This window comes from Pelophylax lessonae (assembly GCF_965119305.1).
Source record: "Pelophylax lessonae genome assembly, chromosome: 3".
In the NCBI taxonomy this organism is placed as follows: Eukaryota; Metazoa; Chordata; class Amphibia; order Anura; family Ranidae; genus Pelophylax; species Pelophylax lessonae.
Window position 1 is genome coordinate 111,979,380 of NC_138770.1, and position 12,465 is coordinate 111,991,844.

A 12,465-nucleotide genomic window follows, 5' to 3' on the forward strand; every position below is an offset into this window, starting at 1 on the left:
ACTGTTACAACCTCTTGTAACACCTGCCCCACCCCATTAGATTGTAAGCTCTTATGAGCAGGGCCCTCCTAATCCTCTTGTATTTTATTGTATTGTAACTGTACTGTCTCCCTTTTATATTGTAAAGCGCTGTGTAAACTGCTGGCGCTATATAAATCCTGAATAATAATAATAATAATAAAGTGTCAAATGTGCTCAGGTGTGACCATACAAAAAATGTAATATGTAAATATAAAGTGCAAGGTGTAAATAAGTATGATAAAACCTATTTATACCAGATAGTATAATTAGGTTTTATCGTACTTAATAGTGTACATCAGGGGCGTAACTACAGGGGTTTTAGGGGTTGCAATTGCAACTGGGCCCTATGCTCCAGGGGGCCCGTGCGGCTCCCCTGTACACCTGGATAGGAGGGGTGGCGGGGGGCATTATGTAGAGAAATCACTATCCTCCTTTTTCCTCCTGTAGCTGCAGGAGGAAAATGGAGGAGATTGGGTCCTCTGTATGCTGCCCCCACCTCTCCTCCTATCCAGTTCACTTGTGTTCTGCTGTCTCTGGGCCCCTGTGTGCTCCCCTGGCCCCCCCCCCCCACTGTGCTGCCCCCCCCCCCCCCACTGTGCTCCTTCCCCTCTCCTGCTGGCTGCTGCAGGGGATGTGTCACAATAGAGAACCAGGAAGGGGTCAGTAAATATGTAATTTACCAGCTCCATCCTTTTCTGAATAGAAAGAGTCAAAGTCAGTGACATTGTAAAAAAAAATTAAATAAAATGATAAAAAATAATACAATTATATAACAATTAAAAACTATTAAAAACTATTATAAATAACCAAAAAATAAAAACTACTGACACCAGTGGGTGAACTTCCAGGGTCGCAAAGGTCACACTTGCAACCAGAATAGTAAAGAAAGGTGACCAGCGCTATGGACTGTAATATATGCAAGGGTGAAAGTGCTGGTGGGCGGGGCTGACCACAGGTGCCAAGTTTTTAAAGAAAGAGCTTTGTAGTTGTTCTGTGAGATCTGCTGGGAGACAGACAGAGGAAGGATGCAAGTCTGATGGAGTTCACTCACAATAATTGGTGACACTCTGACATTTGTGTGTTTTATTATTTTCACTCACCCCTTTGGGCATTGTACATTTTATCACCGTAAGGTAGCGCCAATTCCAATCGTCACATTTTAATTTACACTTGCAACCAGGCCCGGGCATTCCACCACCGTGGGGAGGCCCCAAGATGGCAGGAAAGGGGCCCACTGCAGAACTTGTGAAAGGGTCCCGCTGCGGGACAGTAATAAAGGGGCCTCGCAATGAGAGTAACGGGATCAGTGGGAAGAGCCCCAGACTTGAAGGGAAGGGCCCCGGTCAGGGTTCCGGGGGGCCCTTCATGGTTTCTTGCACCGGGGCCCTGAAGGTTTTAGTTACGCCTCTGGTGTACATGAATTACACATAGTAGTAATCTGAACCAAGAGATACTGTACATTGTATCTCTTGGTTCAGATTACTACTATGTGTAATCCATGTACACTATTTTATTATCTGATGCCCCTTTGCATCTATGGCTTTAATGTTTGATCAATTTGATATGTAATAAAATGTATACTTTTTTAATTGTTTTGGTCTCTGTTATCTATTTTTGCCAGATAAATCACTGCCTTCAAAGTCCCATTTCTTGGTGATTCTATGACTGTAGGCTCCCCACAGGGGCCATAACCATTTTGGTTGTGTTATACCACATGTCTAAACTGCTGTCTGTCTTCTTAAAGAGACAGTAACCATTTTTTGCAAAACTTGAAAAATGTCTACACAAGGCTCTGAGCACTCCTTTATCGCTGAATCAACACAGATACATCATTCCTCTGACCACACAGATGTACAGGGATAAGATTCTGCAGATATTGCAGAGCAAAGTGTAAGACCCAAATGCACAATAATACCAACACAGAAACTTAGAGAAAACTACGAAACCACTAGAGATGAGTTCTCCAGCCATCTGTCAGATCTGTGGAACAGAACTATATACCGCATGTCAGTTTTGTCGTGCTTTAATGATCAACTGGCTAAATTAAGAGACTCTATAGATCATCTACCTACAGCGTACCAACGCTACCAGCAACTGTCTGCTAAATGCACAGCTTTCCTAAAGGACTCTAATATAGAGGGTTCTTTAGCAGAACTGACTAAGACAGATGAACTAAACCAGCAAAGGGATCTCTTAGTGCAAGATGCTAAGGATAAGGCAGAACTCTGCATCGCTCAACTGCAAGAGACCAGATATCATAAATCCACATCCACAAAGCTTACAGCACGTTCTTCTAGATCTTCTCGCTCTAGAAGCTCAACATTCAGTGACAAGCTAATAGAGGCCTATACAAGTCTTGAAGCAAATAAAGTGCAAAGTTCATTTGCCAGAAAGGAAGCAGAGATAGAAGCTCACCAAGCAGACATGGCAGCTAGCCAAGTGAAGGTGGAATCTTCTGCAAATGGAAAGAGAAGAAGCAGCCGCCCTAGCAAGGCTAATAGTCCTTGAACAAGCAATGGGAGATGGGAGAGTACTAATTGGACTGTTCTATTCCCGCCGAAATGGAAGATCCAGTTGAACGCACCAGTGAATACGTACTAAGACATAGTGTTTGCAATGATACAGAATCATCTCCTGTACCGCCTGCTAACATTACTGTTCGGACTCTTAGCACAGAGATCTCCAACCTACAAAAGCCCGAGCCTCTTCAAGTCCACAAAGCATCTAATACACAGCAAACCACATCACCTCCTGTCAATGACAAGGTCACTCCAAGCGACAAGCCACAGTTCATGCAACAGCCAGCAAAAGCCTTAGAGACTAAGACAAATGCTCTTGCAACTTCATTGTATCCTGGTAAACCTCACCCTTATTCACCAGAGAACTTTCACACCTGAGGAGTCCTACAAGTTACTTTGGCACCAAAGAGTGAGAGCTCAGACCTATCTGACTTTGCCAGATATATGATTTGCAGTGAACTCATTAACATTAGCCTCTCAAAGTTAGGTGACTGTTCAGAGAACTACAGGGCTTGGAGATCAACCTTCAACACTGCTATTGTTGATCTAAACCTTACTGCCAAGGAAGAACTTGGTTTGCTCATAAAGTGGCTGGGGACAGAATCTGCAAATCATGTTAAAAGACTGAGAGCAGTACATGTTGACTACCCAGATGCAGGTCTTGCTGCTGCATGGGTAAGACTGGAACAAACCTATGGTAGTTCTGAAGCCATAGAAAGTGCTCTATTCAAGAGACTGCAAAACTTTCCAAAAATAGGTAGTAAAGATCATCGCAAGCTTCAAGAACTAAGCAACCTCCTCATGGAGTTTTCTGTCCATGTGTACCTGGCTTAAAATTATAATAATAAAAAAGAGCTTCATTATTCTAAAGTTATTTCGCTAGCCTGACTTAAAGTTTTAAAAAAGGTTACAATTTATAAATTGCACATTGTCTGGGCAGGTCTTTAATAATGGACTGATGTATGTTAAGGTCACCACCCTCTGAATTGTCTCGTGGCTATGGTATGATCAGTTTATATTCATGCTATGGATGGAGGAGCTGCAGTACATTAAGGGGGAATCCATATTAATAATACTAGCAGAACTAGTTACTATTTTCCCATCTGCCCTATCTGCCATAGGAAATCTCTAATAAGTCACTACTTACATGTTCATGTACCATGTCTCCTGCAGTTCCTCACTCACACAAGTGCTGCCCCAAACTGTATTTATGAAATAATATGTGGATACCAGAAACAATGAGAATTCCTCACTTACACAAAGAATTCACCTTTGTGTATTTTTTTGTCTCCATGTTTCGTGAACGGACACTTTAGTCTATCACTGGTTTAAAATTAAGGGAAACAGTTGCAAGAGCAACCCCACCAGAATGAAGACGGGAGGACCGATACCACACAGGTAGGAAACATTAAATTGGAATGCACAGTTGTATGAAAAATATATTCATTATTAATTGTAAGTAGAACAAATGAAAACGCTGCAGACTCAGAATACATTTTTTACCATGTGGTTTTGTTTATTATAAAATGCATTGGAGCTGGATAGCAGAATAGTAGCAAGTTAAAGAATAGCTGAACCCAAGGACAAAAATGTAATATATTGCAGCTTAGAAGTCCTTATATGTGGTGGCTGCATTTGTTTTACTTCCCTTGTTCCTTTTTTGCTTTCCTTGGGTCCTTGTGCAATTTCAAACAATTATATCTGCCTTTCTAGTTATCTTCTGTGAACTACAGAGCAGCTCCCCTATATGTAATGAAAATCAGGAGAGTGGGTGTTGCTTGTTGTACTTACTTTACAACACTGCTCTTCCAAAGATACAGTACTACTTCCACTCAACCCTGTTCTACTTCTATTAACCTCAATGGAGTTGATTCATCAGAGTGTCAGTAAACCATGCCTAGGTCACTGACTGCCACATCACTAAAGAGAAATTTGTTGGCTGAAGCTAACACTTCGGGAGCATCCACCTCCTATTCCCCCTCTGTGCTCACTGCTTCTTCCTGCTGAAATCGACATTACTACAGGACACGGGCAGCAACAGTGATAACTTTTCACTTTTTACAAGGAGGCCAGTTATTAAGAGTTTCATTTTGCCAGAATGGTTAACTTAAAGTGGTTGTAAACCCACTTTGATTACTTTTACCTATAGGTAAGCCTATAATAAGGCTTACCTATAGGTTCTGTAAATATCTCCTAAACCTTCACTGTTTAGGAGATATTTACATTGCATGCAGCCGATGACATAATTGGCGCATGCGCTCTGAAGAAACGGCCTTTCGTGCCATTTCTTCAGAGTCATGTGCCGTGACCGGCGGCTCCCTCGAGCATGCGCGGGAGTGACGTCACGCGGCTCCGGCTAGCAATACAGCCAGAGTCCGCAGACCGGGAAGGAAGACGGGAGAAGATGGGCGCAGCCGGCAGTGAGGACATCGCGGGCTTCGTTGCAGAAGTGTCACATAATGTGCTAGTATGTGATGCATACTAGCACATTATGCATTTACTTTGCAGGGGGGAAAAAAGAAAAAAAAGGAAGAGTTTACTTCCTCTTTAGAATAAGGCTGCAGTCTTCAATACTAGGCATTAGGTTCACTTTATAGAAAGTATCATAGGCAGGCTGGGCCTTACACATACTTCTTCCTGATCCACCACAACATGACTCCAAGCAAATATTTAGTAATTTCACAACTCCCATCCCATCTGCATTTCCATAGGGCAGTACTGGGTGTCTTAGAGGCCAATCACAGGCCTGAAAGATGTCGCATGTAGGTAGGAAGAAGCTTACTGAGTCCTGTGCAAGTTTGTAGAGGGATATCAGGCTGTTATAGGAGTGGGAGTGGGACAAGGCAATTAAAGAGGGCAGGAAAGGAAAGTACATCTGTGTGTGGGTGCAGCGTGGTGTGGCAGCAGTAACACACACACACAGTCCAGATGCAAATGAAAAAGCTTTTATTGTAGTTAGAGTATAACAGTTCACAAAAAGCCTGTGGGAAGGAAGCCCAACTGGAAACACTCATGGATGTACAGCAGATCGTAGGAGAGATAATCTCAGCAAAACTGACAGTGTCACTCTTGAGGGGCAGAATGCAGCCTGGCCAGTCTATGCCCAAGCAGGGAGGTTTCCAGAAAGAATGGTGGATCCCTACACTTTCCCTATTCGTCTGGAACTTTTCCCTGCCACTGTTACTGTCCCTGGCAAACGGGTGACCTGTCCTACACTAACTAACACTAACCACATGCTAAATGTTCACCAAACCCAGGAGCCAGTTTCTTAAAAGATTGCCTGACCTAAGATGGCAGTCAGAGTCACATTGGTGGCAAGTATCCAATCAGATCGCTGCCCCAGTGACCCAGGAAACCATAGAGGGACCATGTTCCTATTGACTTCCTCTTCTTCTGCACTGACAGACGGTGACCTCTCCCTACACTATCTACAAGCAAAATGCACGCCAAACCTAGGAGCCAGGGTTTTAAATAGACTTTGTCTTACTTAGGATGGCCACCAGAGTCACATGGGTGGCCAGAATCCAACCAAATCCCTGCTCCAGTGACTCAGGAAAACATAGAGGAACTATGTTCCTCTTGACTTCCTTCTCGCTTTGCAATGCCACTGTGGTTGAGTGCCCCCTGCAGTGGAGAAAATAGACTACACCTGTCTACACAACCTTCTATAAAGTGAACTTGTTACATAGTTAGTAAGGTTGAAAAAAGACATCAGTCCATCCAGTTCAACCTATGATGCGTGTGTGTGTTTGCTTTTAACCGTACATTGTATACCCCTGTATGTTGTGGTCTTTAAGGTGTCCATCTAATAGTTTTTTGAAATTATCGATGCTCCCTGCTGATACGACTGCTTGTGGAAGAGAATTCCACATCCTTACCGCTCTTACAGTGAAGAACCCCTTACGCACTTTAAGGTTAAACCGCCTTTCCTCTAGTTTTAGTGAGTGGCCACGTGTCTTATTGTATCTCCTTTCTCTGAATAGTTTGTTCCTTATGCTCGGGTCACCAGTACAGTATTTGTACATTGATATCATATCCCCCCTCAATCGTCTTTTCTCCAGAGAGAAAAGGTTCAGTGCTTGTAGTCTTTCCTCATAGCTGATGTCCTCCATTCCCCTAATTATTTTTGTTGCCCTTCTCTGGACTTTCTCTAATTCCAGCACATCCTTCCTGAGGACCGGTGCCCAGAACTGGACAGCATACTCCAGATGTGGTCGGACCAGAGTCTTGTAGAGTGGGAGAATAATCTCTTTATTTCTGGAGTGAATCCCCTTTTTTATACATCCCAGTAATCTGTTGGCTTTGCTTGCGGCGGCTTGGCATTGCATGCCACTGCCAAGCTTGTTGTCTACCAGTACCACCAAGTCCTTTTCCATCCTAGACTCACCCAGAGGTTCCCCCCCTAGTGAGTAGCTTGCTTTCTGGTTTCTGGCCCCCAAGTGCATTACTTTACATTTTTCTACATTAAATCTCATCTGCCATGTAGTTGCCCACCCCGTTATTTTGTTCAGGTCTGCTTGCACATCCTGCATAGAAGATATTGGCATGCCTAGTTTAGTATCATCTGCAAATACTGAGATTGTACTCAATATCCCCTCCTCTAGATCATTTATGAACAAATTAAACAGGATTGGTCCCAGGACAGAACCCTGGGGGACCCCACTTTCCACACCCGCCCAATCCGAGTACTCCCCATTAATCACCACCCTCTGTACTCTCCCCTGGAGCCAGTTCTCTATCCAGGTACTCACCTTATGGTCCATACCTACCTTCCTTAGTTTGTACAGTAATCGTTTGTGGGGAACGGTGTCAAAGGCCTTTCCAAAGTCCAGATACACCACATCCACAGGCTTACCTTTATCTAGGTGGCTGCTCACTTCATCGTAGAAGGTTAATAGATTGGTTTGGCAAGAACGATTTTTCATGAATCCATGCTGATTACTACTTATAATACCGTTTTTATTACTAAAATCTTGTATGTGGTCCCTTAACATCCCCTCCAAAATTTTGCAGACTACAGATGTTAGGCTGACCGGCCTATAGTTACCCGGGATATATCTCGGCCCCTTCTTAAATATTGGTACCACGTTGGCTTTTTTCCAATCAGCTGGCACCATACCCGTCCGTAAACTATCCTTAAAGATCAAGAATAATGGTCTGGCAATCACCTGGCTGAGCTCATTAAGAACCCTCGGGTGCAAGCCATCCGGTCCCGGGGATTTATTTATGTTAAGTTTTTCTAGTTTAGCTCTAAGTCTATCTTCTGTTAACCATGGCGGCACTTCCTGAGGTGTATTATCGGCCTTACAAGCTGGGTTCGTGTAGCCCCCCGATTCTTTTGTGAAGACTGAAGAGAAGAAATTATTTAACACTTCCGCCTTTTCTCTGTCCTCAGTGGCCATATTTCCTTTATCATCTTTTATGGGGCCAATGTGTTCTGGCCTCGCTTTCTTACTGTTTATATACTTAAAGAACTTCTTGGGGTTCTTTTTACTCTCCTCCGCTATATGTCTCTCGTGTTCTATTTTAGCCGCCCTGATTTCATCTTTACATTTCTTATTACACTCTTTGTAATGCTTAAATGCTGCCAATGACCCCTCAGTCTTGTATTTTTTGAAGGCCTTTTCTTTAGCGCTAATATACATTTTTATGTTGGAGTTTAGCCATCCAGGGTTTATTTTTGCTCTTTTAAATTTATTTCCCTTTGGAATGCACTGGCCAATCCCCTTGTTAAGTATGCTCTTGAAGCACTCCCCTTTTTCCTCCGTGTTCTTTGTTTCCAGGGTTCTATCCCAATTGATATTTTCTAGCAGCGAGCGCAGTTTAGGGAAATTGGCTCTTTTGAAATTCAGTGTCCTTATATTACCCCTCTGCTTCCTATAACTGTAATTAATACTGAAACTTATTGACCTATGGTCACTGTTTCCTAAGTTGTCCCGTATTTCTATATCCGTGATCAGGTCTGTATCGTTGGTAATCAGTAGGTCAAGTACCGCATTGTTTCTTGTCGGTGCATTCACCATCTGACCCATAAAATTGTCCTGCAAAACATTTAGGAACTGCCTAGCCTTGGCTGAGTGTGCGGTTCCTTCTGCCCAGTCTATATCTGGATAATTAAAGTCCCCCATTATAATGACATTTCCCATCCTTGCTGCCAATCCTATCTGTAAAAGGAGGGCTGCCTCACCCTCCTCCCTCTGGTTGGGGGGCCTATAGCATACGCCCAATATTAACTTCCCCACCGTTTCATCCCTTTGAAGCTCTACCCATAGGGATTCTGCCTCATCCATAGCTCCATTATTAATATCATCCCTCATATTTACCTGTATGCTGTTCTTAATATACAGACATAACCCTCCCCCTTTTTTTACCCTCTCTATCTCTGCGATAAAGGGAATACCCCTGAATGGTCGCCATCCAATCATGAGAGCTGTCAAACCAAGTCTCAGTTATCCCCACAAAATCTAAGTCCTCCTCAAACATCAGCAGCTCCAGTTCTCCCATCTTGTTGGCCAGGCTTCTGGCATTGGTATACAAACCTCTTAATTTTGATCGGTTACATTTATCCTCATTTGATGTTTTTAGGCTGCTCTCTTGATTTTTCCCCATACCCACCCTGGGTATAGGAGCTCCGAACACCCTACCGCTAATGCCCCCATTTCTGCCCTCTGAAACTTGCTTTCCACTGGCTAATTCTACATCTGTACCCTCCCCCCCATTCCCTAGTTTAAAAGCCCCTCTAACTTTTTGGCCATCCTCGCACCCAGTACGGCTGCACCCACCCCATTTAGGTGCAATCCGTCCCTACCAAAGAGCCGGTGACCGACTGAGAAGTCAGCCCAGTTCTCCAGGAACCCGAAACCCTCCTTACTACACCAGCTCCTTAGCCACTCGTTAACTTCCCTAATCTCCCGCTGCCTCTCTGGTGTGGCTCGAGGTACAGGTAGTATTTCGGAAAATACTACCTTGGAGGTCCTAGTCCTCAACTTAGTGCCTAAGTCCCTGAAATCGTTTAGGACTCTCCGTCTTCCTCTGCCTATGTCATTGGTACCCACGTGTACCATGACAGCTGGGTCTTCCCCAGCCCCACCCAATAATCTGTCCATCCGATCCGCAATGTTACTTCACCCAATATAATGTGAAAAGCTTGCAGTGTCAAATCAAATCAGAGTAAGCAGGGGAGGAAGTTGTACAACTGTGCAAGACTGAAGGTCAGAATAGATTTCAAGCTTTAAACTCTCAAATGGCCTACTATGCATGTACTTGCCATGGAAAAAAAATCTCTGAACCAGGGTTGGTTAATTGGGTTACTTACCTCAGTCAGAATAAATTATTTATTGTCAGTGCATATAGCAGCATTGTGCCTTAACAATTGGAAAAGGTGTTACATTTTTAAATGTTGGAAATGCTTATATAGTTGCAATAGGAACTGTTGCAGTTTACTAAACTGTTCCTGTCTCTCCCTGGAACAGAGTGCTTAGAGAAATTATAACACTGGTCTTTGCTGTAAGAAAGAAAAATGTATTAATAAAGGAAAATTTCAAGCATAAAAAAAATAAATAAACAAAAATAAAAAACAGCATTCTTCACATCTGTAAAAATCAGAAATTTTGAGACGTCTTTCAATCTGGCCAAGTGGAGCAGGTTCAATATCCTAAAGGTATTGTCCCTAGCATCCCTTAAGGGGACAGATCCCGCCTGATTTGCTAGGATCCTGGTAAAGATTTAAGGTCTATGTTTAGCAATGAGTTGGGCGATATCACAATTCAGGGGGCCCTTCCCCTCTTTGGGGATATGTGAGATATGAGCCCAAAAAGAATTGCAGGGAAAAGGAACATCCTTCAGAAGGAAATTATAGGCTTGCATGAAGTGCAGGGATAACAGACCTTTCCTTACCTATGTGGACAATTTAGGCATGCGATTGGGCCAAGAAGGCCTCGATTGCTGACTATCGATCAGAAGGGATGCAATGGTTCCTATCCGATTGTATAGTTTACTATGATATTCATCAAAGCAATTAGCAAGGTCTAGAGATTTGTGTCATTTCACCGCTCTAAACAAAAGTATACAAGGAAAATAAAACCGAGAAAAAATCTCTTCCATAAAGACTTTGCCAATGGTCATCCCACTTTGCTCGCAAATTCATCATAGAAACTCCTAGTATAGAGCAGTTTAGATTTTGCTTTGTCCATCAACAAAGCCTGAATTTTACTTCTCGCGATCCAGAGATCAACAACAGCCTGGGCGGCCAGGGATTGTTTGTTTGTGCAATATTTCCAAGGCCCCTACCTGGTCTAACAGGGAAGACAGTGCAGTCTGTCTTTTCCGCTTCACACATGCACCTAGCTTAATCATTGTGCCCCAAATTGAGCAAGTGTGTGCTTCCCACAGAACCTTTTTTAGTGTTTTTATTGTTGCTTGTATCTTTATGTCATAGTGACAACCATACTCCCCATTCTTTGAATGGGCGCCACAGAGAAGAAAGAAAGGAAAATCCACCTTAGGGTGTCACAGACAGAAAACAAACCTCACAGAAATGTTAAATCTCTACCCAGGGCCCTACCATGGGTCTTGCTGGGTCCATTGAACCCAGGCAGCACTTGTAGAAGGGCAGCAAATTAACTCCCAAGATTTTTTTTTCCAGCAGTTTTGTTTGTCATCAGTTTGTGGCATGTTATGGGCGGTATTTTCCCATCTCATACTGCGGCCCATAGTGCAAACTGATGAGTATGAGGAGGCCGAGTGTCTCCTCCAGGGAACGTCTCTCGCATGATTGTGGTGTACGCAATGACTTCAGACATCAGTGCACTCCATCTCACGCAGGGCAGGCTGGATCTTCTAGGGCGATGGGCGCGGCAGACACAGGAGGGACATTAGGACTGAGGACAGACAGTGGGTGTTTGGTGGACCAGGCCGGTGGTGAGTTATGGAAGAGGATAACAGTATACGTATATAATATTTTCTACCTTTTATATTTATATAAAATAATGGATGGGGGGGCCTTTTGGTGGGCATGATTGTTTTTTTTTGGGGGGGGGGCAGCATTTAATTCTTGGTCCCAGGCAGCACAATATCTTGGGCCAGCCCTGTCTCTTCCACACTCTACAGTAGCCCCACTGATTCCTCTTTTAGTTCCAGTCCATCTTGATCATCAAGTTATTTTTTTAATTATCTGACCAGACATAACACACAACTTGTATCCAAAAGAATATTGCAAAAACTTTGGAAATTGAATTGTGACATATCATGTTCACCAAAAGTCACTTAACAGACTCTGTAAAAGTAGCAAAGTATATTTATGTGGGAAACATCCACAAACTGGATAACTGTAAAAGCGACCAAGTCACGTTAAAGTGACTGTAATGTCTAGTTTTTTTTTTTTTTCTTTTAATAAAAAACATGTTATACCTACCTGCTCTGTGCAGTGGCCCAGATCCTCCTCTTCTTGGGTCTTTCTGTGCTCTTGGCCCCTCCCTCCTGTTGAGTGCCCCCATTGAAAGCAGGGGAGTCACAGCTCCCAATCGTGCCATGCTGCTGTCTCCTACAATGAGAAGGGGAGTCCCAGGCAGCTGAGAAACTCCTGCAACATCGCTGGATAAGGATGGGCTCAGGTATTAGGAGGCTGGGGGGGGGGGTGCTGCACACAGAAGTTTTTTTTAATCTGAATGCATTAAGATTAAAAAAAAACCTTCTGTCTTTACAACCCCTGTGAGGTAATGGGCAGTGCAATGCCATAGCGAACTTAGGTGCTTGTATATCAGTTTATTTATAATGTGTGTATGCCTCTGGATGACAGCCTGCCCCCCCCCCCCCCCCACAACATTAGGTGCACCAGTCTCATTCTATCACTGTAATTGGTCACCTGTTTGTCCAGTAGTTAAGCAGAGATGGAAGCTACAGTTAAAATGTTCATTCAAAAGCCTTG